Source organism: Marmota flaviventris, chromosome 15, assembly GCF_047511675.1.
Source record: "Marmota flaviventris isolate mMarFla1 chromosome 15, mMarFla1.hap1, whole genome shotgun sequence".
Lineage (NCBI taxonomy): Eukaryota > Metazoa > Chordata > Mammalia > Rodentia > Sciuridae > Marmota > Marmota flaviventris.
The window spans coordinates 49,117,339-49,142,550 of NC_092512.1; the positions used below are offsets into that span (position 1 = coordinate 49,117,339).

General features: G+C 38.7%; 1 protein-coding gene across 2 annotated transcripts in view; it reads left to right on the forward strand.

Annotated features, from left to right (window-relative positions):
- Window positions 1-372: 372 nt before the first annotated feature.
- The window catches only part of Ca1 (carbonic anhydrase 1), a 41,459-nt gene continuing 16,619 nt past the window's right edge, over window positions 373-25,212 (forward strand). Inside the window, exon 1 of one of the 2 annotated variants that reach the window (XM_027947265.2) lies at window positions 373-563. The gene's annotated coding sequence lies outside the window, so the exon portion shown is untranslated. Of the gene's footprint in view, window positions 564-18,020; window positions 18,040-25,212 lie in introns of those variants that run through there. The other variant, XM_027947273.1, reaches the window with a different exon arrangement.

Genomic DNA, 25,212 nt, shown 5'->3' on the forward strand with positions numbered 1-25,212 from the left:
GTCTTTTTCTTTTTACTGTCATAATAAAACATTTTCTATGTTCATTAATTCAACCCTTAGAAAAATTGTAATATTCTGGTCAGACCAGAAGATGGTGGTCAAACTTTTATACTACTCAAGTCGCACAAATACCTTAAATAATTGAGCTCAAAATTCATGTCAAGGACTCAATTATTATATATATTTTATTTGTGAATTTTTTCTCTTTTTAATTTATTGTGCTTTCTTAATCTTGTTTTGACACCCTGGCTAGAGGCTGGCCAGTTCCCTTTCTTGAGCAGCTGATTAAGTCCACACCCCAACCATTTCCTTTATCAGGGGCATTTTACTCTTGGGATACTAAGTACCTAACCTAATCACTACAGGGCCAGACAACAGACAAGGGGACAGCGCCTCTTCCCTGGAACCCACAAAAATTATGGGGAACCCAGGGAATTAGCTAACCTCACCCTGTTTGCCATACATAAGCTGTGCCTGTCTGGTCCACACTAGCTTGCTGGTACTCTGTTTGTAGGTACTACCTCCCGCCTGGCCCTGCCCAGAAGACTTCTCTGCTTGGAGTTGTAAGTAATAGAGTTCTTCTGCCTTGCATCTGCCCAAGCATTCTTATGTTGTGCCTAGCCACCAAAAGAACCTCTAGAGCTCACTACTCTCAATGTATTAAAGTTGAAAAGTTTTAAAACAATTTCTTATTAAGCTTTTAAGTCTTATGGCAGGAGGGGTCATGGGAAATTGAACCCAAGGGTGCTTTACCAGTGAGCTACATTCACAGCCCTTTTTATTCGTTATTTTGAGACAGGGTCTTGCTGTTGCCCAGGTTGGTCTCAAACTTGGGATCCTCCTTCCTCAGCATTCCAAGTTGCTGGGATTACAAATGTGCACTACCATACCCAGCTAAACTTTTATGTCTAACAAGTTTAAAAATCTTGAAATTTTAGTGAAGAAATATAAATTATTACTTACTTATTCCTTGATTAATACTCAATGGTTATTCCTTTAAGCAATGTAGGTGATAGAACTAAATGAGTTCCTTTAAATATTTTAAACTATGTTAATTAAAAACTTATCTCTTGAACATCTCAAATGCTTGCCGTGTTAGTCTTTTATAAATATTTTTAAATGGGAAGAAAATACTAATAACTAAGGAAAACTCAAAAAGGAATAGAACAAATGTGTGTTCTAATAATTTTCTCTTAAACATTGAAACTGTGAAGACAGTTGGATATGGTGGCATATGCCTATAATCCCAGCCACCTGGGAGGCCGAGGTGGGAGGATTACTTGATCCCACAAGTTTGAAAGTAGCCTGGACAACTTAGAGAGACCCCATCTAAAACAAAACCACTCTGTAGAGACTCACAAAAAATTTTTCATATGGTTCATATATCTAATTTTCTAATATGCCAGGTTCTATTACAAGTTTCAAGTACCTTAAGAAACAATCTTCATAGATTATTCCAATGATTATAAAATTGGGTTTCTAGACTTAATATAAATGTACTAACACTCTATATTTGATTGAGCTTAACATCCCTGTAGTTATTTCTCTTTTCCCAGAATTGCAAAGTCACTTAGTCAAATAAAGAGAAGAGACTTATAACCTCATTGGGCTGAGGTAACTGTATTGAGAATCAAGGCCAAAGTTGAAATGTCAATTAACAAACTTGAGAGAGGAGCAGAGACCTAGTTAGGTATTACATCCACCTGAGGTGATCTACCTGATCCAAGGTTCAGCATGCGGGTCATTTTCTTCATGAAACCTGATATATCATATGAACCTTTACCCAATTTTTAAAGTTACCTCTTTAACAAGTTTTTTGTCTGATTTGGTCTATGAAAATCCTCTTCCATGTTAATATTCTTTATCACTTGGCTAAATTTAATTAATTTTGTTATTGGGGTTCACATGTTTTTTTGTACTTTTCATATCTGGTTTGATGTCAATTATCCAATTGCCATTTTATTGACTTTTCCCTATATGATTAGTGCTATTTACTGGATACTTTATTTTAGAACATGGAATTAGATATGCTAGCAGGACAGAACTGGCACTGTGAATTTTCTGAAGGAGGTAATAAAAAAACAGGAAATGAGACTGTGCTAATATAGTACAGACCAGTGTGAGCTAGGTGGGTTCTCTCTGGGGCCTTTCTGGCACAAGCACTTTTTTGTGTCCTTCTTGGTGTGTCCTTAGTGTCTAGTTAGGTTTCTCTCATTGCCCTTACCTCAGTGATTTCTAATTATCTGAAGGTGAGTAGTACATCAGCAAAAAGCAAAAATGTAGGAGTCCAACAGAATTACACTGAGGTGGCATTATGGTGAAAACAACGATGTTTAAACTTCAGGTCGGTCCACTTGCTTGGTCTACTTCCAAGATCTTGAAAGGGCCCTAGAAATGTGTTTACATTGTCATAAAATTTACAAATGATATTTTACCCCAAATCAGTCAAACCCATTATCATTTTAGTCTCTCTACCTGTCAGTGTACTTCCTGTGTCAAGTGGTGGAGAGGCTTCGAGCATTTTTCAGATCCAGACAGGGAAATTGAGTTTAGAATAATTTAGAATAAATTAGAATAAATACCCACTTAGCACAGTGGGTATTTACAGGGTTCCTAGTCACTTCTGTATACATATTTATAATTTATTGCTAGCCATACTGGCATAATAAAAAAATATTTAGGGCTCAAAGCCATATCAAAATGTGCTAATAGCTCCTAGATTCAGACATTTGTGGGCTACTGAAAAGAAACAGATTATGAAAGGTACACAGACAGTACTAATCTATTTTAAATTATTTACCTGCCAAATGTGTGAAACTGCAGGCAGAGAATTTGGTTTTCATCTGATATTAGTCAAGATGAAAGTTCTCTCCTCTAAATATATCTGATACTGTCTGATATATGATGAAAACCACATCATACTTTAAAATTTTTTTAATGGAAATAGAACAAAAATTAAACAATCCTGTGTTCTAAGGCACAGGCCTGAAGAAATATTTCAAATGCATATGAAGTTTTTTGCATCTGGTATCAATAACAAATACAAAACAAATTTTAATCGACCATTCTAGAATTATGAATGGAGTCTCTTCCTCTTCTTTCCATAGAAAATAATACAAAATGTCTGCCATATGAAGAGTTAATCAAATATTATGACCCTGAAATACAGGTAAAAGGTATGATAGAATTATGTCAGGCTGTGAGTTAATATAAAATATTGTGCTATATTTTTTGTTCTGTTTCTTCTTCGGTGTTTAACATTTTTAATGTCAGATTTTTTATTTCTCTTCTTTTTCCAAATAGTTGCTTTAGAAACTAATTTTTATAATTAATTTTGCATTTACTTTTTTTGGTAAAATTACATTCACCATTTTATACATCTTTAGGTTACAGTTTTATGGCACGACGTACATGCACAATATTGTGCAATCATCACAGCTCTTCATGTCCAGATCTTTTCCACCTTCCCAAACTGGAGGTCTGTTCCCATTAAACTACAACTCCTCCCTTAGGTCCTGACAACCATTGCTCTACTCTATCTCTGTAACTAACTACTCTAGGTACCTTATGGAATTGTAATCCTAGAGTCTTTGTCCTTTAGAGCCTGGCTTATTTCACTTAGCATAGTGTCATCATAGTTTATCCATGCTGTGGCATGTATTATTCCTTTCCAAGGCCAAATAATATTCCTGTATATGTATGTGTGTGTATGTGTGTATTGCTTATTCATTTGTTTGCCAATAGACTTGGTTTGTTCCCACTCTTGGCTATTGTGCATAATCCTGCTATGAAAGTGAATATGCAATATCTGTTGAAGTCTCTGCTCTCATTTCTTTTGGTTTGTACCCAGAAGTAGAAATGCTGGACCAGATGGCAATTGCATGTTTAATTTTTTGAGGAAATGCCACACCATTTTCCACAGTGTCTGTACCATTTTGCATTCTCACCTACAATGTGCAAGGATTTCAGTTTCTCCACATTATTGATGACATTGTTTTCAGAAGGGTTTTTGTTTGGTTGTTGTTTATTCTATAATAGCTATCTAGTTGTTGTGAAGTGTATTTTTAAGAGGGCCCCCCAAAACCTGTGTATCCCCTGGACTCAGGTCTGAACTACAGTTCTACCAAAGTGGTCAATTTGCTCCATTTCTCTGTGGTTTTGTTTCCTCACTTGTAAGATAAGGGTAATAGTAAGCTTGTCTCTAGGATTGTTTTGAAGAGACTGTGAATAACACATGTGGAACCATTAGCATAGCACCTCCCTCAGAAAGTAGCAATACCTACCTTCCTCACTACCTAACTACACATCTTTCCCTGTACTATATTGTGAGTTTCTTACTCATTTTTTATCCCCTGAACCCAGCTTAGGGCCCAACCACAGTCAGTAGTGTTTTGGGTTGTTTTGTTTGTTTTTCAGTACTGGGGATTAAATCCAAGGGCACTTTACTACTGAGCTACATTTCCAGCCCTTTTTTACTTTTTAGATATACTTTATTTTGAGTTAGGGCCTTGCTAAATTATCAAAGCTGGTCTCGAACTTGCAATACTCTTTCTTCAGCTTCCTGAATCACTGGAATTACAGTTGTGCACCACCACACCCAGCACACAGTCAGTACTTGATGACTATTTAATGATGGGATTTAAAATAATCTGTAGAATGCAGGCCACATTCTTTTAGCCAAAAGAAGGTGGAAATTGAGAGCTGGGGTTGTAGCTCAGCAGTAGAGCACTCGCCTGGCACATGGTGCTGGGTTCAATCCTCAGCACCATATAAAAAGAAATAAACAAAATAAAGCTATTGTGTCCAACTACAACTAAAATATAATTTTTAAAAAAATAATGTAAGAATTCAAATATTCTTTGGTGAAGAGAAATTAAAGTAAATATGACAATCTGGGTGCTCTATAATTCACTGAATGCAATTAAGTCTTATCAGTATAATAAAATTTTATTGTTCTCGTTCCCTAAAGTATCTTTGCCCATGCTCAGCAAAGCATTTTATTTTTCTCATAAAATTGTAAATCATAGCATCTCTCTACTATTGCTTTAGACCAATACTTGTATTCAGTAGACCCTACCAGACCACTGCAACAAGATTCTGGTGCCCCAAAGGTAAGAAAGAATAATGTCATGTGATTTAGGATGCTGCCTCATCTGGGCTATTTTCTGCTCAGAAATATGTATATATTTAAAGCCTACAATATTCAGAGATCCCATTCCTATGTAGGCCTACATGCCAACACCTGAAAATGATAGTAATTATGACACCTGGTTAAAAAGTAAAAGTCTTAAAAGTATCTAGAATAGTATGAACATAAGTTTAATACCTCCAAGATCAATTAAAACATAAGAAGAGCTTTTATTTATATATGTCAATCATACTTAATCTATTTTTGTGTCTCGATCTGATAATAAAGTTTGAAATTATGCATCCTTAATATAGGACTGCTAAAATCACTTCTGTGAAAAGTTAATAAAAATAAATAAATATTAAACCAGGCACAATAATGTATTTATTTATTCATTTGTTTATCAATAGATACTCAGTTTATTCCCACTATTGACTATTGTGTATAATCCTGCTATGAAAGTAAATATGTAAATATCTGTTGAAGTCCCTGCTTTTCGACTTATATCCAGAAGTAGAAATGCTGAACCAAATGGTAACTGCATGTTTAATTTTTTTGAGGGAATGCCATGCCATTTTCCACAGTGTCTGCATCATTTTGCATTGCCACCAGCAATATGCAAAGATTTCAGTTTCTCCACATGATTGCCAACATTATTTTCTGGGGTTTTGTTTGATTGTTGTTCGGTTGTGTGTTGGCACATATCTGTAATCCCAGCTGCTTGGGAAGTTGAGGCAAGAGCATCTCAAGTTCAAGGCCCGCCTGTGCAACATAACCAGATGCTGTCTCAAAATAAAAATTTAAAAAGGCTAGGGCTATAGTTCAGTGGTCGAGGACCCTGGGTTAAATCTCCAGTACCAAATAAACAAATAAATGTTGATAAAAGGAAGAACTTGTCATACTAAGAAAGTTGAAGTTACTTTTTATTCTGTAAAAATTAAAAGCACCTCTATTTTCATTAGCAAGTCAAACTGGGTGGACAAGATTGTTGTTGACTTTCATGTTTATAGAAATGAGCTAGGATGTTTTACATGCTGACTACAATTAAATCATCCAAGGTGACTATGAGGGTTCCAGATCCCTTACTTAGAAAAGAAAAAGGAAATAGAACATAGCTAACAAGTTTTAAATGCTCTTTAAGAACGTCCAAGTTTTCAGATCTGCTAAAGCAAGGTCACGTATGAAGGGCTTGGCTTGGTTTCCTCTCATTTCACTTTTCCCATGACCACTAACTGCCATTTTCATTTGTATCCCCAGAAGTTTGAATAAAGTCTGAGCAAAGCTAACCTTCACTGATTCTGCTTACTGAGCTGATTTTCAAAGGGGAACTCGTACAAATAAACATGCAAAACACAAGAAGCAGAAGTCCTGATGGATTGATAAATTACAGATTATACAGTGTCGCCAGTTCTCTAGAACACTTCAGCCAAATCTACAAGCCATCTAGTCCAGCTTTGCAAGTGGCTGGTCTGACTCTCCTCCCTTCCATTTCCTAGCCTGATTCCAAAAGGGTGGGTGCCCTGTTATTTCTTGCTACAAAAGAAGTGATCTACCAGACACCTTACCCCACACCCCGTATAGCCCAAACCCAGGGATCCATACTCAGCATTTGACTGTTTGTTGAACTATAATCCTGCCCTTCCCTTTCCATTAAGATCCAGAACTATAATAGTTTCTTACTCATAAGTAAACATAACTTCCAACAAGAAATAAATTAACATGGGTAACAAGGGTCAACAACCCATCACAGTGCCAGGTGCCCATTCATTTCTCCTTCAGGTAGAGATTTTAAGGACACTTTGAAAAGAGAACATTGCTCCTATGTTTCCTAGTAAAAAGCAACAGGGCCAACTAACCATGGACCTGTCCATTGACTAGAGTACTAATTACCATGTGAGTGGTCAGTACTCTAGTCAATGGAGTACTGACTACTACATTGGGAAGGTGCTCTGGCCAAAACCTCTCCCTTACCAGCCTATACACTCCATAACATACAATCGTCAGAAACATATCCCTTTATTTAAGATTTGTTGAGTTTAAAATCACCACATAACACATGGATGGGACTGGAACATATTAAGCCATTTCCTGCCAATAATGACTTGATGTAAATTTCTTTCAAGGTAGTTAACTAGCCAAGGCTAGGCAAATTCGGATGTCAGATTGGAAAGTTCTAGGAATCCAGGGTGATCTCCGAAGTGGCTTAGCTGAAAAACAGTGTTAGGAAATTGTGAACTTGGGGGGAAAAAAAAAGGATAGTAAGCAGGATGAAATCTGATATGAACAAGGAGGTAGAAGGGCAAAGCCATTTCACAGATCTGTCAACCAACTGCAATCCTGACCTCTGGTTTCCCTAAAGTAAGAGCTTTCACAAAGTAAACATGGTATTTTAATGTACTGTCTGAGGTGGCCATGCAATTATGATATACAGTTTAACTGGAATGAGGGGAAACTCCCAAAGGAAGAGCCCAGAAGGAGCCCAAGATTATGAGAGAAGAAAGTGGTGATTGTTTGGAAATGTTCTTAGGTGTCCTGTTCTGCCACTGATCTATGATCTTCAAACCCAAACTGCAAGGGAAGCTTTTTTCTGAGCCTCCCTGGAAGAAACCCATGACCCAAAAATCCTCTCCAGAAAGTCTGTCCAGAGGCATGCTACTGGTCCAAGTAGAGTCCTATTTGGTTTTAGGAGGGAGGACCTGTGGGGACAAGATTATGAAAAGTCTGGAACCTCTTCATTTTAATACTTAGCTCTTGGACCACCTAAACAGATAGGGCTTTGCCCCTACCCCCAACAGTAAAAACTTACAAATCTCTGAAATTTCTCTCTTTTTTTATATTTTTCTCCCCCCCGCCAAAAAAAAAAAATTTGGTTTTAAGAGGGATGAATCTTGACAAAATTTATCAAGAAACTGATAAAAGCATATTGTGCATGTCAACTGCTTTAGTCGCAATGTGTGGCACAATCATCAAAAACATTCTATACTTCTTTATTCAGAAAAATTAAATTTCCACATGTTCAAAGCAATATGTACTACCACTAAAGACAGGCAGGAACATTTTATTTAAATGTAATTCACAAAATTCTGCCTTCTCTTTGCTTTCAATGTTTTCTGGTTTTATTTCCACTATGGGTAACTAACTGAAAAGTTATACAATTCATATTCTCTTATAAGCAATGAAGAGAAAATGAGATTCAATAGCATATAAATAATTCTCCATCATCCTTACATCCTTTTGATTTGTTCAGTGCTTTTGATTTTATAACATACAATGTGATTGCACAGCATATGTAGTGTTGCAGGCAGCTATTAAACTGTCCATAATACATATTCTCAACCCCATGTCCCAGATAGGACTTATCTGCATCTTTCCTGGCCACTGGTCCTGCTCCTAGAAATCTCAGCCATTTCTGACAAAGGACATACAATAATGTTTTTAAAGCAGTCATCTCTAAGTGTGATTCTCAGATCAGCAGCATCAGTATCAGCATCATGGGGGAACGTGATGCAAATTCTCCTCTCTTAACCCAAACCCACTGAACCAGAAATTCTGAAGGCGAGGTTGGGCAAACTGTATTTTAACAAGCTCTCCAGGTGATTCTGATGCACACTAATGTTTGAGAACCACAGGCTTAAAAACATGAAGCAAGGATTTTCATTTGCTTCGGGAATTATCCCTCAAGTTTAATTTTTCCATTCACTTTAATGACTTTTTATGTCATGAAATTTTCCCCTTGATTTTTTTCAAACAAGCACACTTTTCTTTCATAAGAGTATAATGTTCGTGTAGGTAGCATAAAATAAAATAACTTCTCATCTGGTCAGGTGATTTCCAATTTTATAAGGCAATAAAATAATACTCCAAAGTTGCACCCAGCTCCATTGACATGCCATGTCAGTAGACACATAGAAATTGCAGAAATGGCTTTTCTCCTCATATAAGTGTTTAAATATGAGGCTTTTGAGAAAAAATTTATATAACTATTATAGAAATAATATATACTCATTGTAATCATCAAACAATACCAATGTAAAGCAAGTAAAATTTGGTAATCTGTCCTGACTCTTCTCTCTTCCAATCATCTCCCCTTCAAGGCAACAAATGCTGCCAGATTGTATTATCTTTCTACTGTCAATTCACTGCATGCATAAGCTTGTATATGCAAAAAGAAAGCTTTATAAACAAAATTGGATCGTATTTTGCTTTTGCTCTGAATTTTGCTTTCAACACTTAAAATATCACAAACACAGTTGCCTTGTATCATTATTTCATTCATCCTCTGTTAGGTTATTTTGAAATGCCTACTCTTGGAAACACTGACTCAGTTAGTGTGAGTGTGTGTGTGTGTTGTGTGTGTGCGCGCATGTGTGTGTTTCCAATTACTCTTTTTAAATTTTCATAGTGTAGATTCCTAAAAATGAGATTTTTGCTGTTTAAATCTATGTCTATTTATAATTTAAATGAGAACTGCGAACTAATGATTGTAACACTTTACATTTCTACAAGGAATAATATTGATGTTTTCAATTTTGGTCTCCCACTGTTTTGGTTTGCATTTCCAGACACAGTCGTTACCACTGGAGATTTTGCAAGAGGAGTGAAAATGCTTCCTTGGAAGCAAAGAGGGAAAGATAACCTCCTGATGTTCTGAATGAGAGTGGGTTTGGTGGGCTTCCCTGCTGCTCAGCTGTGGGGATTGATATCAGTTCTGCTCAAAGTCACAGTTCCTCAACAGGATGTTAGAGTTGACCAGCACAAAGCAGGCTACACATTGGAAACTGACAGAGGAAAACTTTCTCTAAAAATTCTTAGGAATATATTAGGTTTAACTAGTACCTATTCAGGGAACCAGAGTTCTGAGTTTCTCACCTCAGGCAAAATTAGCAACCCTCCACCCGGCTGGGAGCCCCTGCATTCTACCTGAGCCTATACACAACAAAACCTATACCTGTTTGTTCTTAAGACTATATTTTGGAGGCTCCTGGGCCTTGCTTGTTCTGCTGGTTGAACCTTACCAGTCAGATGTTGGCATCGAGATTGGGCCATAGATAGGCAAATTGTCATCTTTCCTGATCTCTTGTGTTTTCTTATGTGTATATGGCCACAATTGTTCTCCCCGTGTTTAAAAATAAATTAACAAGCAAAGGCTATAGAGATGTTAAAAGTTGGTCACCCTCTTATAAATTTATCTAGAATAAAACACAAAGTATGTAAAGTGATTTTCCAATCCTTCCAAATGTTAATTTTAAAGAAAAAGCCCTATGTACAGATGAGTGCAGAACACTGCATGCAGCATAAAGACCATATTTGGCTTCCCCAGCCTGCAATGTGAGAAATTCCTTTTCCCATAATAATATTAGGAAAGCTCTGTCCAGCCAAGCAGGGTTCACTTTCTTAAGTCATAGAGGTTCATAAGGCCAGGCAAAGTTTCAGAATCATTTAATCTCACCTTTCAACATCCATGATGGTTGAACTGAAGCTATCTACTTTCAGATTTATGTGCCTGTAATTTTTTCATGATGCTCTGAAATGTGGCACCTGGAAGTTTATTCCCCAGGAGATGCTCAGCTGCATCTCTGACCTAACCTTGAATCCTGTTCCTAAGACCTACCCCAGCTCACCAAACACCTCCCCATTTCATCTTGGATCTTTCCGTTCTTGGAGCTTTTCTCATCTGTCTTTTGGGAACCAAGGGAGAGAGCCATGTGGCAGCTGTTGCTGCCAGTATCTTGAGTGGAAGCTGAGCACCTACCCCCATCCCAGCACCTCTCTCTCCACATACCTCTAGGTGGCACTAAGAAGGACCTACTGCTTGGGCTAATTTGATACCCTCAGATCTGTCACAGTTTATGATCTAATGAAAATTGAACTCATTTATTCTCCAGTTAGGAGGTTTCAGTTTTCTAGTACTAAGATTAGACCAAGTCTTGGTAGAGAGATGGTATCTCTTTGCTGAAAATGGTGTACTAAGATTCTGGCATGTTTTCCAGAGATGAGATTGGTTTTTGTTTGTTTGTTGTCTAGCTCAGTGTGTCGTATAGCTGTTTTGCTTCATTGAAAGTTTTATTATTTGGGGCTGGGGATGTGGCCCAAGTGGTAGTGCAACCGCCTAGTATGCATGAGGCACTGGGTTCGATTCTCAGCACCACATAAACATAAAATGGAGATATTGTGTTCATCTAAAAAAAACTAAAAAATAAATATAAAAAAAAGAAAGTTCTATTATTCCACTTCCAAATGGATCTTTTTCATGAGCGAAATCAAATGGTTTGTTCTCATTATCACTAACCTTCCATGGAGATAAATGAGCAAAATCAATTCATTTGTTAATTCATTCCAACATCTAACAAATATTTATGAATATATACTTAGCAAAATGAAGGATCCTAGGATTGATAAGATTCTGTCTCTGATTTCAAGTACTTAATCGTCTATCATCTGATGGGGAGACAAGTATATATATATATATATATATATATATATATATATATATATATATATAATCATGATTTGAATGTGAAAAGGGTCATAAGGAAGATACAATACAAATTCTATGGCATGTAGAGATGCTTCCAACTTTCATGAATCTCATGGAAGGATTCATTAAAGAAATACTGTAGTTCCCCCTTATCAGCTGGTTGTACTCTCTTCTGTTTTGGTTTCCTGCAGTCAACCATCATCCAAAAATATTAAATGGAAATTTGCAGAAATAAGGCATTTATAAGTGCTTAGTTACACTCAGTAGTGATAAAATCTCATGCCATCCTACACGGAATGTGAATCATTCCTTTGTTCATTGTATCCACACTCTATATACTACCCATCCATACTACCTACTAGCCCTCTAGTTAACAAATCAACTATCATGGTATTGCAGTGCTTGTGTTCAAGTAACCCTAACATACTAGCCTAACATACATCATGACGCCTACATCATTCACCTCACTTCACCTCATTATGTAGACATTGTGTAATCTCACATCATCATGTGTGTCCTGAATGGGAAGCCGAGCATTTCACATGAAAGAGCAGCAGATGTCAAATACTGAAGGTGGAGAGAGACGTATAGTGTAAATCTGGACATGACAGCCCTGTTTTATTAAAAAATCAACAATATAAAGGAAACTTCTAATGTATATAGAAAAGTGGGCTTGAGGCCCTTGTGTGCTATGTCTGGGGTTCACTTATTAAGCAAAGTTGTGGGAAGCTGTTGAAAGTTCCTGGACTGTGAATGAGTTGATTGGAACTGGGCTTCAGGACTATGATTCTCACAGTGTGACTTGAGGTAGACCTGAAAGAACAAAGGCTCAGGCCGTGCTGCCAGTTAGGATGTGATTTTATGTCAGCAGGTGAGAGGCAATGGTAAGGAAAGGAGAATAAAACAGGAAGGAATGGCAGAGGACATGTGGACCGATATGGGCAGAATTCCTGCCTGGGAACTTCAGGAAGGGGAAGGATAGCTCTGAGAGACGGCTACACTCTGACCCTCAATAATGGCAGCACCATTAATAGATGTATTGGAGGCAAAAGGAAAACAGTTCCCATCAGCACAGGCAGCATTCGTGGAGGCAAGAAGGGCCCAGAGTGTGGGCAAGTTACTCTAGCATTGCTGACCCTTAATCAGAGAGAAGGAGCAGACAAGTTTGTAATTAAGAAATAATATTCTCGAGTGTAGGGCAGGGCTCTCTGCTTGTATCTCACTGACTACTCAGAAGCTCCCTGCCCCCTTCCCCTAGGCTTGTGACCCTGCCCTTGAAGCACCCTCTTGTCCCCCTGTTGAGAAGACCCTGCCTGCTCTAGAGCTCCTTTTGCCACAGCCCAATGCCCACTGTGGACAAGGACCCACCAGACAAGGCAACACCCTGACCAGAGGTGGATTAGGAAACTGCCCTCTTCCCAGTAGTTCTGAGGTGGGATAGGGTGTACTACTACCCTGGAGCCTTCCCCTTTGACCTCTAGAATGTTCCAGAAGGCTGGATAGGTCCTTCTTTTAGATATCTGCCAGAAGCTGCACTGGGATGCTGTGCCCATCTGCCGGTGCCCTCCAACCCATGCAGCCTCCTCTTTCCCCTTTCCAGGACCTCCCAGCAGTTGGGCCCATCTCCCCTGCACTTTGGGGCCTGGCTGGTAAGGTGAGTGAAGCTGAAATGTGCAGAGTGGCTCTGTATACCAGGTGATGTAGACCCACACTTTGTCCCCTTGGGGCCAAAGTCAGTGCCGTCAGGTAGCAGGAGACGGGCTGTTTCCTCCCACCTGACTACAACTCCCCACTTAAAGCTGTCAGAAAAGTCCCTGTGCTGCCACCTCACCCCACTGCTCCATGGGCTCCTTTGTAAAGGGCTCCCTAGCAGGATAATAAAAAGTTTTGAGTTGGAAAAAAAAAAGAAATAATATTCTCATAGAAACACTTTGAAAGTAAATTTGCATTTTTAAATGATTAGCGGATGGACCTGTTGACATCATTCATCACCTGTATGAACAGAAATATTTGTTGTGCTGTGCTCCTGAGCACAGCACTCCAGGGGTTGGAAGCACAATGGGCCAAGTTTGTTTTTTAAATGATATGTTAGAAAATTAGAATTTCTGTCATTAGTAGTAAAACTATGCAGCTACCTAAAGCAAAAGTGTTGAGAAAAGAAAATATTTCACTTAAGCTTTTTTAAAAAAGGGTAACCTGAAGGCTGAATAGTAATTACCAGAGATTGTGGGGAAAGAAGAGGGGTGATTAGTGAATACTGTATGTATGTATGGAAATATCATACTGAGCCTAATTAATATGTGCAATATATGTGAATAAAAAAAGAAATAGAGCTTTTCTTTTTTTTTTTTTAGAGAGAGAGAGAGAATTTTAATATTTATTTTTTAGTTTTCGGCGGACACAACATCTTTGTATGTGGTGCTGAGGATCGAACCCGGGCCGCACGCATGCCAGGCGAGCGTGCTACCGCTTGAGCCACATCCCCAGCCTGAAATAGAGCTTTTCTGCAAGCAAAAGAGAAGAGGGAGGGAGAGAGAAAGAAAGACAGAGGGGAAGAAGGAAGAAAGGGAGGGAAGGAGGGAGAGAGGAACGGAGGTGAAGGAAAGAAGGAGAAAGAGAGAAAAAGAGAAGTGTTATTTCTTGGAGGAGAGGGGAAGAGAGCAAGAGGAGGAAAGGAAAGAAAAGGAAAGGGAAAATGTTTTATTTTTCCCCTAAATTTTGGATGGATTTGCCACAAAATAGCAACCTCAATGGCTAAGCAAACTTAAGTAGGCTTAAGAGCCCTAATAAAATAAAGCTTACACCAAAATCGATCTGACTCCTCTTCATGCTACTGTGCCACAGGGGAATTAAAGGTGAATAGTTTACATAAACGGCTTTATTGATAATCAGTTTGCCAAACATTTTCAGTTCTTCTTAATTATTCCTGCACAAGTATTTATTATTGACATCAGCAATGATACTTTCCTCAGAGCAATATATGATGTATTATCCACTTAAAAAAAGAGAATAATGGATGAATAATTAGTCACTTAACATGAACTAAAAACAGTGGGAAAATATCTAAAGAATGATCATCTTCATAGTAGTAATGAAACTTATTAGTTCACCCTATTATTTCAACTACCAGTATCTGCCCTTGTTAGCCCCATCCCTCATACCCACATTTTATTATTTATCTATTTATTTAGTGCTAGGGATTGAACTCAGGCCATGTGATTCTTCAATGAGCCTTATACCCACATTTTATAAAGCAAGTTCCCTGGACCTTTTTTTTTTTTTTTTTTTTTTTTTGGTCAGTATGAGCTAATTTCCTTGTATCTCCCACTAAACACGCCAATGCAATCACACTAAGTGCAGAATTTCATCTTTGGACACTCAGTTGGCCTGTTTACTCCTGGGTAGCCCATCCACTCCCACCCCCAATCTCTACTATTACTTAATGAATTCTGGAGAAGTTGCCCTTTTCTCCCTACCAATGATAAGCTAAATACTGGCCTTCAAAGACATCCACATCCTAATCCCCAGAATCTGCAAAAATGTTACCTTACATATCAAAAGGGACTTTGCAGATGTAGTTGAATTAAGTATCCTGAAATGGGAAGATTTATTCTAAATCACTCAAGTGGGCTTGATGCAAGTGTAAGAGTTCTTATAAGAGGAAGGCAGAAGAGAAGCCAGAGAGAATATTCTTGGTTGATGACTTTGAAGATGGAGAAGGGAACATGAGCCAAGGAATACAGGAAGCTTCTAGAAGTTGAAAAAGGCAAGGAAACAGATTCTCCCCCAGAGCTTTCAGAAGGGGTACAACACTTCTGACACCTTGAATATAGCCTCTAAGATGCATTTCAGACTGGTGACCCCCAGAAGTGTTAAAAGGATAAATTTATATTGTTTTAAGCCACTAAATTTTTGGTAATTTATCATAGGAGCAATGGAAAACTACTACATTACCTCTACATGTGATGTTTCATAAACTCGCAACACAAAGCTGTGGAATGCCTATTCAGAGAGAACAAACTGCATAATCAGCACAGTCCTCAGGATAACAGTAGCTGGAGAACTGGTGCTTACAGCACTGATCCAGAGCCGAAAGGATAGAGCGGGATCCAAATAAAGATTTCGTACAGTGAGCACCCACTGCACTCCAGACACCGCACCAAGTATTCTGTGTATGTTCTCTCTTTGACACTTTCTGCTTTATTCTCCTTTTAAATATCTTTGACATATCCAATGACTGTCTTCTTGAGTATCTCGTGGTCTTTGAGTGTGAACTCATTGTTTGATGACGTGGGAAGTCCTAAATTTCTAAGTTGGGTGGTCTTTACTTCAGAGAGGTCAGTAGCCACTGACCATCACCAACCATGAATTAATTCTCCCAATTGCCAGCTCGCCAAGGTCTGGTGGTTCTACAAAAGGAAAATGGCGATGGTAGAAGATGATGAGAAAGCAGATGGATTTAAACTACATTTAGGAGGAAAAGACTTTTAAAATTGCCAGAGACCTGATCTGTATGTTTGGGAAAAGCAAATATTCAAAGAAGACTCCTAGATTTCTTCATCAAGAGCATCAAGGAAGGTGCTAGTGCCATTTACAGAGAGTTTACAGAGAGGAAAAGTTGTGAGGGATAGAAGACAAGAATTACACATTACATTTTGAATACACTTCTGATTTTATTCTAATTTTTAAAAAAGTTTTAATGCTGAGTGTCCAGAATAATTTCAATTACTTTATAGATTGACAAGAAAAGGTCAGTAGTGACTTTGGTGTTTATATATGCGTATTTTTAGGGAAAATTTGTATTTCATCTTATAAACAAAATCTGATTGGGTTTATTTAAGACACAAAGAGTGAGTGAATATTTCAAACAAGTGGAGTTGCAGGAGATAAAAGAGTACAAACTTTCACACTTTCTATCTTTCTGGAAAGATTTATAGAAGAACTGTGAAATGAGTTTCCAAAACCTGACTGGCAAAGATTTAATGGGATTTGAATGTTGTTGTTGTTTTTTTCTGTATCTTTTATCTCTTGTTTCTTTTTAAATTTCTTCTTCTTAACCAAATGCTGCAACCAGGAAATGTAATCTGTGTGGAGCGTCAGCATTTGTTCTCCATGTTCCTCCAAGGAATTCAGTCTCCTTTTTGATATATCATGTATAACACCAGTAAATGGGTCTTGATCCAGTAGAGTTTACTCCAGGCTCAGTTTTTAGAATAGATGCATGTCCTAGGGTATAGAAAGGGGACAATGATCGGTCATAATATATGTGCAACTATCACGGACACTAGTGGAACGAACCTTTGTTGCAACCCCACTGTCCCACGAAGTTGTCAATGATATGTGAGGTCCCATCGCAACCTGCTTCTACAGGATTCTTGCAGAGATGAAAGTGAACAGAAGCTATCCCTCAGTGAAACTGGTCTTCTCTTCCTCCAGCTTCCCCTCCTGCCTCCCTCCATCTTCATGTCAGCCTTTCTTTTAGTTTTAAGCTCATCATCTTTCTTCTTCCAGATCTTCTTGACCAATCAAAATAAGACAGGTCCTGAAGTCATCATTTGCATTTCACCGAACCTTATTTTTACTTACATGTTAGCTAGTTCAGGTATTTCTATTTTTAAGTGTTATTTGAATTCCCCTAGGCCTCATCCACCAAATGAAGTCACTGATTCATAGATCTGGCTCACAAGAACAGATCCTCCTCACACCCCACCCCAGTGAGAACATCACCCAGTCAATTACTGGCACCCTCCAGGATATTTCCTGTGCTCAGAAACAAGTCTGCTCATGTCCACACATCCAGCCTTCCTCTTATGGCTTTTATTACCTCAAAAGCCATTTTTAAAAGGCACTTTCCCTCCATCTTGGCTGCTGATAACTGTACTTGGAATGTGGCTTTCCTGACTGAGGTACAATCTGTGGTTACTTTCTCTATGACTTCAAGGTATCAAGTGACACTGTGTTTCTTTCCGTCCTGGCTGTGCTCAAGCTACTATATTGTACTTTGTGAACTAATGGGATGAATGTGCCCCAGGTATTGCAATTTGTTACCTGGACCCTCCGAGCAACTTTACCTTGACTGTTGATCTCGCCAAATCCGTCTCAAAGACCATTTCTTTGGTTTCTACCTGTCCTATTTCTTCATTTTTTGAAGAAGAAGAGGGAGAAGAAGAAGAAGGAGAAGGAAAAGGAGAAGGAGGAGGAGGAGGAGGAGGAGAAGAAGAAGAAAAGAAGGAGAAGAAGGAGAAGAAGAAGAAGAAGAAGAAGAAGAAGAAGAAGAAGAAGAAGAAGAAGAAGAAGAAAATAAGATGTTTTTAATCTTCACCTTCTATTCTCTTTCTCTTCCCTCACCCCCAAGAGGTGATTGTGATGACCTGAATTTGGTGGCTACTTTTTTCAAGTACACTGTTTATGTTGTCACTACATAGTATGGAACGTAAGTTATTTGTTAATTTTAATGCATATTTTAAACTTTATATAATTGATGTTATACAATTTGGCTTTTTGATTAATTATATTTTTGAGATTTATCTATATTGATGCATGATGCATAGTTCTTACTCCATGATATAACACTGCCACATGTATTTCTCCACTCTTCTACTGTTTGACATATAATTTGTTTTTAGTTTTCTGCTATTAACTACTACAAACAAGTTTTAACATAACTTGAAGCAATCCTAAGTATGGAAAACTTAAATGAGACTGTTCTTCAGAGATCAGACTTAGGAGCCATTGTCACTGAAAGTCACACTTCTTTGGAGGGATACAGTTTGGGTAAAGAGAATCAAGATGAAGAGTTGCTTTCCTGGAATATCCCTTCCTTTCCTCTTCTTTCTAATTCTAACACAACTTTTCCTTTTTCTCACATATCACCAGGATCCTCACATTTCACTAATCCAGAGCCATCCAACCTCTTACATTGGTTTTTGGAATTAGTCAAGCTCTGGGTTAAAATACCACCTCCACCTCTGTGAAAGCTTGAACAAAGCTCTAGAAGCCATCTAAGTTTCATTTTTCTCGTAGAGTGATATTAATCATTTTATTGTGAGGAATAAGAGATGATATCTGAGGCCTTCCATGGCAGGCTGGACTCTGGCTGTAGAGAGGTGGGCTATGTCCCCTCTTCATGAATGGGGTGATCTTTGACTTAAGGCCTCTCCTGTGATCTCTTCAGTATAATAACCAGCTTTCTGAACGGAGGCGCAGGCCTCCAAGAGAGTGTTCCAAGAAAAGGAAACTAGTTTCTCCGATGTCCCTGATGCGCCTGGAAACTGGCATAGGGTCGGTCTCTTCCACCGTTAGTCAAAGCAGCAATAGATCATTGGAATAGCCTCCTCACCGGCCTCTTCAGTCATGGATCTTGCCCCTTTAAATTTGTTAGTAATTTACCATTGGGTTTAATATAAAATAACCATACACATGTCAGGTGCTCCTATCCACTTCCCTAAGCTCATCTTATTGGGAAAATCAGGCAAGCAGCAGCAAAGGGCACTTGAAGAGTGGGAGAAACCAAACTTTGTTTTACACTGGCGGGCCCAGAGGAGATCAGCACTACAGACTCTGAGAGTCCCTTAACCAGTTTTTCCCAACGTCTATAGACTACCTAGTGTCATAAATTCTCTAATCTAAAAGATACATGGTTGTGCACAAGGTTTCAAAAAAACGATATATGATTGTGTGTGTTTCCAGGCAGGAAGTGTGTTTACAAAAGCTGACTGCAATAGAGGAGACTGATCCTCTTACAAGGTAAATCTCTAGCCTCGGACCCCAGCCTTCAAAGGGGCGTTTTTTTCAAAGGAAATTATTAGATCCTAAGGAAAGTCCTTTGTATCCAAAATGTAAGAGTGCATGTTGCTAATTAGTTTCCTTAAAAACCAGCTGTCTGGAAAGGGGAGGAGAGGGAAGGGGAACTCTCCCTTTCCCAGGCACTAATTTTCACAGTGTCCTTAGTTTATTTTGTATCCAGGCCCTGGTTAGTGACCCATTACAGTCTCAGAGCACCTTTTTTTTTTTAATTTTTATTGTTGGTTGTTCAAAACATTACATAGTTCTTGATATATCATATTTCACACTTTGATTCAAGTGGGTTATGAATACAACAGACACTAGTACGGCAATATGTAAATCAATGGATGTGTAACTGATGTGATTCTGCAATCTGTATACGGGGTAAAAATGGGAGTTCAGAGCACCTTTTTATGAAGAGGGGACATAGCCCACCTCTCTACAGTGCCTTAGCTCTGTTTCAGTTCCTTCACATGCAACAAACCCCTTAAAAATTCAGCAGTTTAAACTATTTTTAAAAAGTCACGTGACCAAACATAGGGGAGAACAAGGTAAGGGTGTGAATGGCAGGGGGCCCAGATTCAGTGGGAGCCATTCAAGTGGCAAGACTGAAACATCTAACTCTATTTAAGGCTCCAAGCTCCTGCCTACCGAAGGGCCTTTGCAATGTCTCTTCCCTTTATTCATTCAACCAATGCTTAGGTATCCACAGATACTGGATAAAATGTTCATGACTCTCATGAATCTTTCTTCCTAGAGGAGGAAAGCACATAATAAACAAGTGAAAAAATAAACAAGATGATCTTAAATGATTTTAAAAAGCTCTGAAGAAATAAACTGGGGTAACAGGTGGAGAGTAACTTGCAAAAATGGAGACATTAATTGAGGTCAGGAAGCTGTTTTGAGAGGTGGTGCTAAATCTGAAACCTGATTAAAGAGGAGAGCCAGACCAGTGGCTCTACAGAGGTGGAGTGTTATAGGCAGGAGAAACAGCTCAGGCCTCTACAGTCATGGATCTTGCCCCATCGTTACAATGTAACTGCCAGGTTGCAGGGCCCTTACCACCACCCACCCAGTTAACTCCTTTAGAGAATGTGCCAGAACTTGTAGGCGGCTACTGTTATTTTCTTGTGCACTGTGAGTCCACAATAAACTATAATACCCATGAACATAGGGCCATGTCTATGTATTTCTTGAATATTTTCATATAACTTTGCTTAGTCAACATTCAAAAAGAATTGTTACATGAAGAAATAAATAAATTCACAGTCACTCTCACAGGCTAAAAATAGAACTACAAGATGATGAGTAGGGTAGAGACAGGCCACCTGGGTCTGGATTTCTCTCCCCAGGTTAAGGTTGGGATCAACTCACTGTGCAGTTCCTTGGTACCCTTTTGGGAGATTCACTTGAGCGGCTATTTGGAACTTCCCTGACTCTGAGCTTCAATCAGTGCTGCCCTGCCAAGCCCAACAGGTTTTAATAAAATTAAGTGCCAGAGAGAAAGCTTTGGGGGCTTCATCCTTTTTTTCTGTAAGAAGTTTGTTGGGATTTTTATACTAAATCCCTAAACTTTTCTCCTGCTTCCTTCAAATTTGAAACAATAAAAAAATAGAGTTTGTGTTCTACTTCATTAGAAACCACCTCTCATGAACAATAATAGCAGCTGACCATTGTATCCTCCAAAGTAGGAGTCTTTCCCTCAGTGTTCAGAGGAAAACACGGAGGCTTATAGAACTGAATAATTTTGACAATATATTTGAGGAGTAAATGGAGATCATGTGTTCAGATCCCCTGCGTCTATATGGTCTTCCTGCAACCCACGTTGCCTTTGTGTTGACCTGCTCAGCACAGGGGCTGAAAATGCAAATTCACAATTTCTTATCTCCAGTCCTGAAATCCCAATATCTAAAAACCAAAGGTTTTCCTGCAAAAACCTGACGTGGCTTAACTTGAACTCATCTGTGGGTAAAACCTGCTTTAAGCTGACATGAATCTACTTTTTATTCTACTTAGTATAAATATTCACACATTTTACTACAGAAATAATAATATGCTCCTTCACGCCTTATGAAGGAAATTACTGACGTAGTTTAGACTTTGCATTGTATTATTTTCATAAAATCTGAAAAATTCTGAATTCTGAAATGTGTGTCCCCAGGGTTTCAGATAAGCACCTAGGAATTTGTAATAAGTTATATTTGTGAATGGCTTTATAGTTCACCAAGCTTTTTAAGAGTTGAAGAATTGTATTTTATTTTCCTCTAACACACAGATTGGCAGATTTTTATGTGCCTTATTTCCTTTCTTTTCTTTAAAGCAATTTTGTTTCTTGATTTTTGGCTACTAACCACACTTAATTCCAATGGAACTTTTGAATTATTATTCTTGTAGAGAGATATTTAATTTTCAAATGAAATGGGGGAAAGCATTTTAAGAAACACTGATATTTTAAATTAATTAATGTTTTTATTTATTTATTTTGGTGCTGGGGATTTAACCCAGTAGTGCTTAACCAATGAGCCACATCTCCAGTCCTTTTTATTTTTTATTTTCAGACGGGGTCTTGCTAAGTTGCAGAGGGCCTCAATAAGTTACTGAGCCTGACTTTGAAATTGCGATCCTCCTGCCTCAGCCTCCTGAGCCTGAGGTATATTGTTATATCCTGTTGCACATACAAATATGTACAAATATGTACATGCAACAGGATATAACAATGTACCTTGATCAATTTCATTCCCTAGTACCTTATTTTTCCCTCTCCGCTTTCCTCCTCCAATTCCATTTCCTCTGTTCTATGGATGGTTCTCAAACTTTCAATAAGAGTAAAGGGTATTCTAAACCCTTTTGTACCTTTGAACTTAGAACCACAGGAACATAGTGCCTATTAAAAAGAATTGAAGTTATACATTAAAACATCTATGGGTGATTTTTTTTTATAATGGATCAGAAACTCAAGATGCAAATGCTGTCCAAGTCAGCTGAGCTGGAAGTTCATAGCTTTATGGTAGTTTTAGTGTGACACACAATTAATGGCCCATATTCTTCTTCTCCCATTTAGGCCAGATGTTTTTCCTCACATTTTCCACCACTGGCATGCACACAATGCCTTTTGTACCTGGCTCAAGCTAGAATGTACTCTTTCCCTAAGGCTTGGATCCCTGGACAGTATTCTCCAGACCTAAACTCAGCCAATGCTCCAAACTGTTACCTGAGCCTGAATTCAACTAATGGTCTTTGAACAGCAGAGGATAAGAGGGTCCTAGACTAGAAGCCAGGCTGAACTGGCAGGCAGAGGAAGCATGAGTCCTGAGACAGGCAGCAGTCAGTGGCTGTGACACAGGCCAACCATACGTCAAAGGCAAAGTCAGAGTCCAGATTGGAGGACTAGAGCCTGTCCAGAAAGCTGAGTTGTTCCCGATGACAAATGACAGAGCAGAGACCAGGCATAAAAGTGTAGGTCTGATATTCAAACTAAACTAAACTCAGCTACCAGAAAAGACAGGTTCACATGTATATTCCAAGATGTAACTAGAATTTATGTCCCCAGCACTGGTTTTAAGCTCTTTCCCTGCTGAGGACATATAAAAAGAAGGAGCAGGATTCTGCAAGTGCCACTTGTCACACGGATTAGAGCCAAATGTGGTTTTCTCCCTTGCCATTTTCAGTGACATCTATTCCAAATCTTATTCTCTTTGAAGTCATGGGTCTTTGAGTTCCAAACTCTCCATCCATCCCTTAGAAATGGGTTGACTGGTTTGGATGCAACCCTTATGTTTAAGGAGACAGGCTGGTGACATCAGTGACACTGCATGAGTAACTATGTTGCAAAAATCAATCTAGAGCTTATTTCAGCAACCAGAGTTATAGTGCCTGAGGCAAAGCCCAACTGCTATGGTACCATTTGTTTTGTTGCTTGTTCGTATTATGATGAAAGGATTAAGTTGTGCTCAATTTAGCTTCATCTAGACACTTGGTTCAAGTCCTCTGTCAGTAGCTGCATTTTAATCCTACTGAATTTAATAGCAACGCCAAATATCTCTAAGGTACAACAATTTATTATTGATCTTTACGTTGGTTCGACAGCAAGCAGCCTTATAATTAATAACAAATACATCTGGTCCTTGCCTCTGGGTTCTCTGCAGAGGGAGTGAAAAGAACTGGATTGTTGAGCTTGCTTTGGAAGAGGCAATAGGAAGGAGACTGAAAACTGATCATAAATCAGTTGCCTTAGGCAGAACACCTGCCCTGTCAGTCTTAGCTACATCCAAATGGAAAAATGGGTGATCTAGGATTACCCCTGGGCAATGCCAATGGCCAAAGCACTGAAAGGTCACATCTATTATGGTTGGCATTTCTCTCCCCACTGGGCTGTTTTCTGAGTGGATGTCATACTCGCTCATACAGAAGGCATGTCCATCATGTCAGAACATTGCTGTCAATATTTGATCTAATAAAAGACACCCTATCTTTCTTTTCTTCAAGTTTCATTATATCTAGCAGCTGCTAAAAGATGTTTCCTTGCTCCCTTACTACTACTCCAACACATTTTAGAGACTGGAAGCTTTAAGCAAAGCTTCATGGAGTGCCTCTGATTTTAAAGTGAAAATGGTTCTTTTAAAAATTATTAAGCAGATGAAATGGCACAGTCCGTCCCCTATCCAGACATGGCTTTATATAAATAGTCAAGGATCCCTTGGAAGAAGCCAGTGGCCCTTATAAATAATATCATGTTCGCCAGTAATCAGAAGTGGGAGGAGGAATGGAAAAACAGTCTTAAAACACAAAAATAAAATATGATAGAAAAGAGTAGCAACAGCTGGGGCCAGCTGCAAGCAACCACACAGTAAAACTCTGTCCAGATCTGCAGGGGAGTTTAGGAGAATGCCCAGAGCTTTCCACAGGAGCAACAAAAGACCACAGTATAAGAACAGCAAATGTGAACCCTGGCTGGCCAGTGCCCCTAGGAATTACCAGCAGGAGGCACTGAGAACATTGCCAGGAATTCATCTTCCCCAGATCAGATCACTGTAGAAAACCAGCTTTATTTGTTCTAAGAAGTCTACACTCATGACTTCATTCTAACCAGAGTATGGTTCTTAACTATTAAGGTCCTTAGGACTCCCTTGGACCTTGTGGGTCTCCATTTTAAAAGTGTTATTGACATGAACCTGGGAGGTGTTTTTCCTGGAGTTCTTTCTCACCAGACTGGTTCCGGCTGCCTCCTAGGTGATGATGGAAAACTATGACACTTGCCAACATGTCATTCCCTCATTTTGTAATCCTCAGGCAGTTGCACAAAGGTTATATGGAAGCTTACCAACTAGTGAAGGCAGAGTCCAGGACGCTCTTAAAGGAATTAGGTCTATCATTGCAGTTTCCAAGTATTGCCTATTGAGGGACTCCACCACAGTGCCAGATAAACTCAGTGCGAGGGGATACAAAAAGAATCCTTTCATTTAACACCTTTTCACTTATAACCCTGGAGTTTTGAAACGTAAGGCCTTTAAATCCCAGTTGAGAACTGCTGCCTAAGTAGCTTCTCCAAAATTTTCTGATTCCAGAAACTAAAGGAGCTCTAAGAAACCAGAGGACAAAATCCTATGCCCTCTTTCTATGGGAATTGTTGCTAAGGAAGAGTCATACTCTAATAACCAGAGATCTTTAAAAGTCCTTAAAACCCATCATCTACTTATAGCTAAATTTATCTTAGAGATCAGCTTATATTTTTTATATATTCAGGTAACTCTCTTTGGTCTAGAACAATTTGAGAAAAAAAAATCAGAAAGAAAAACAGAGGAAATTCTGGCCTCTATCAGCT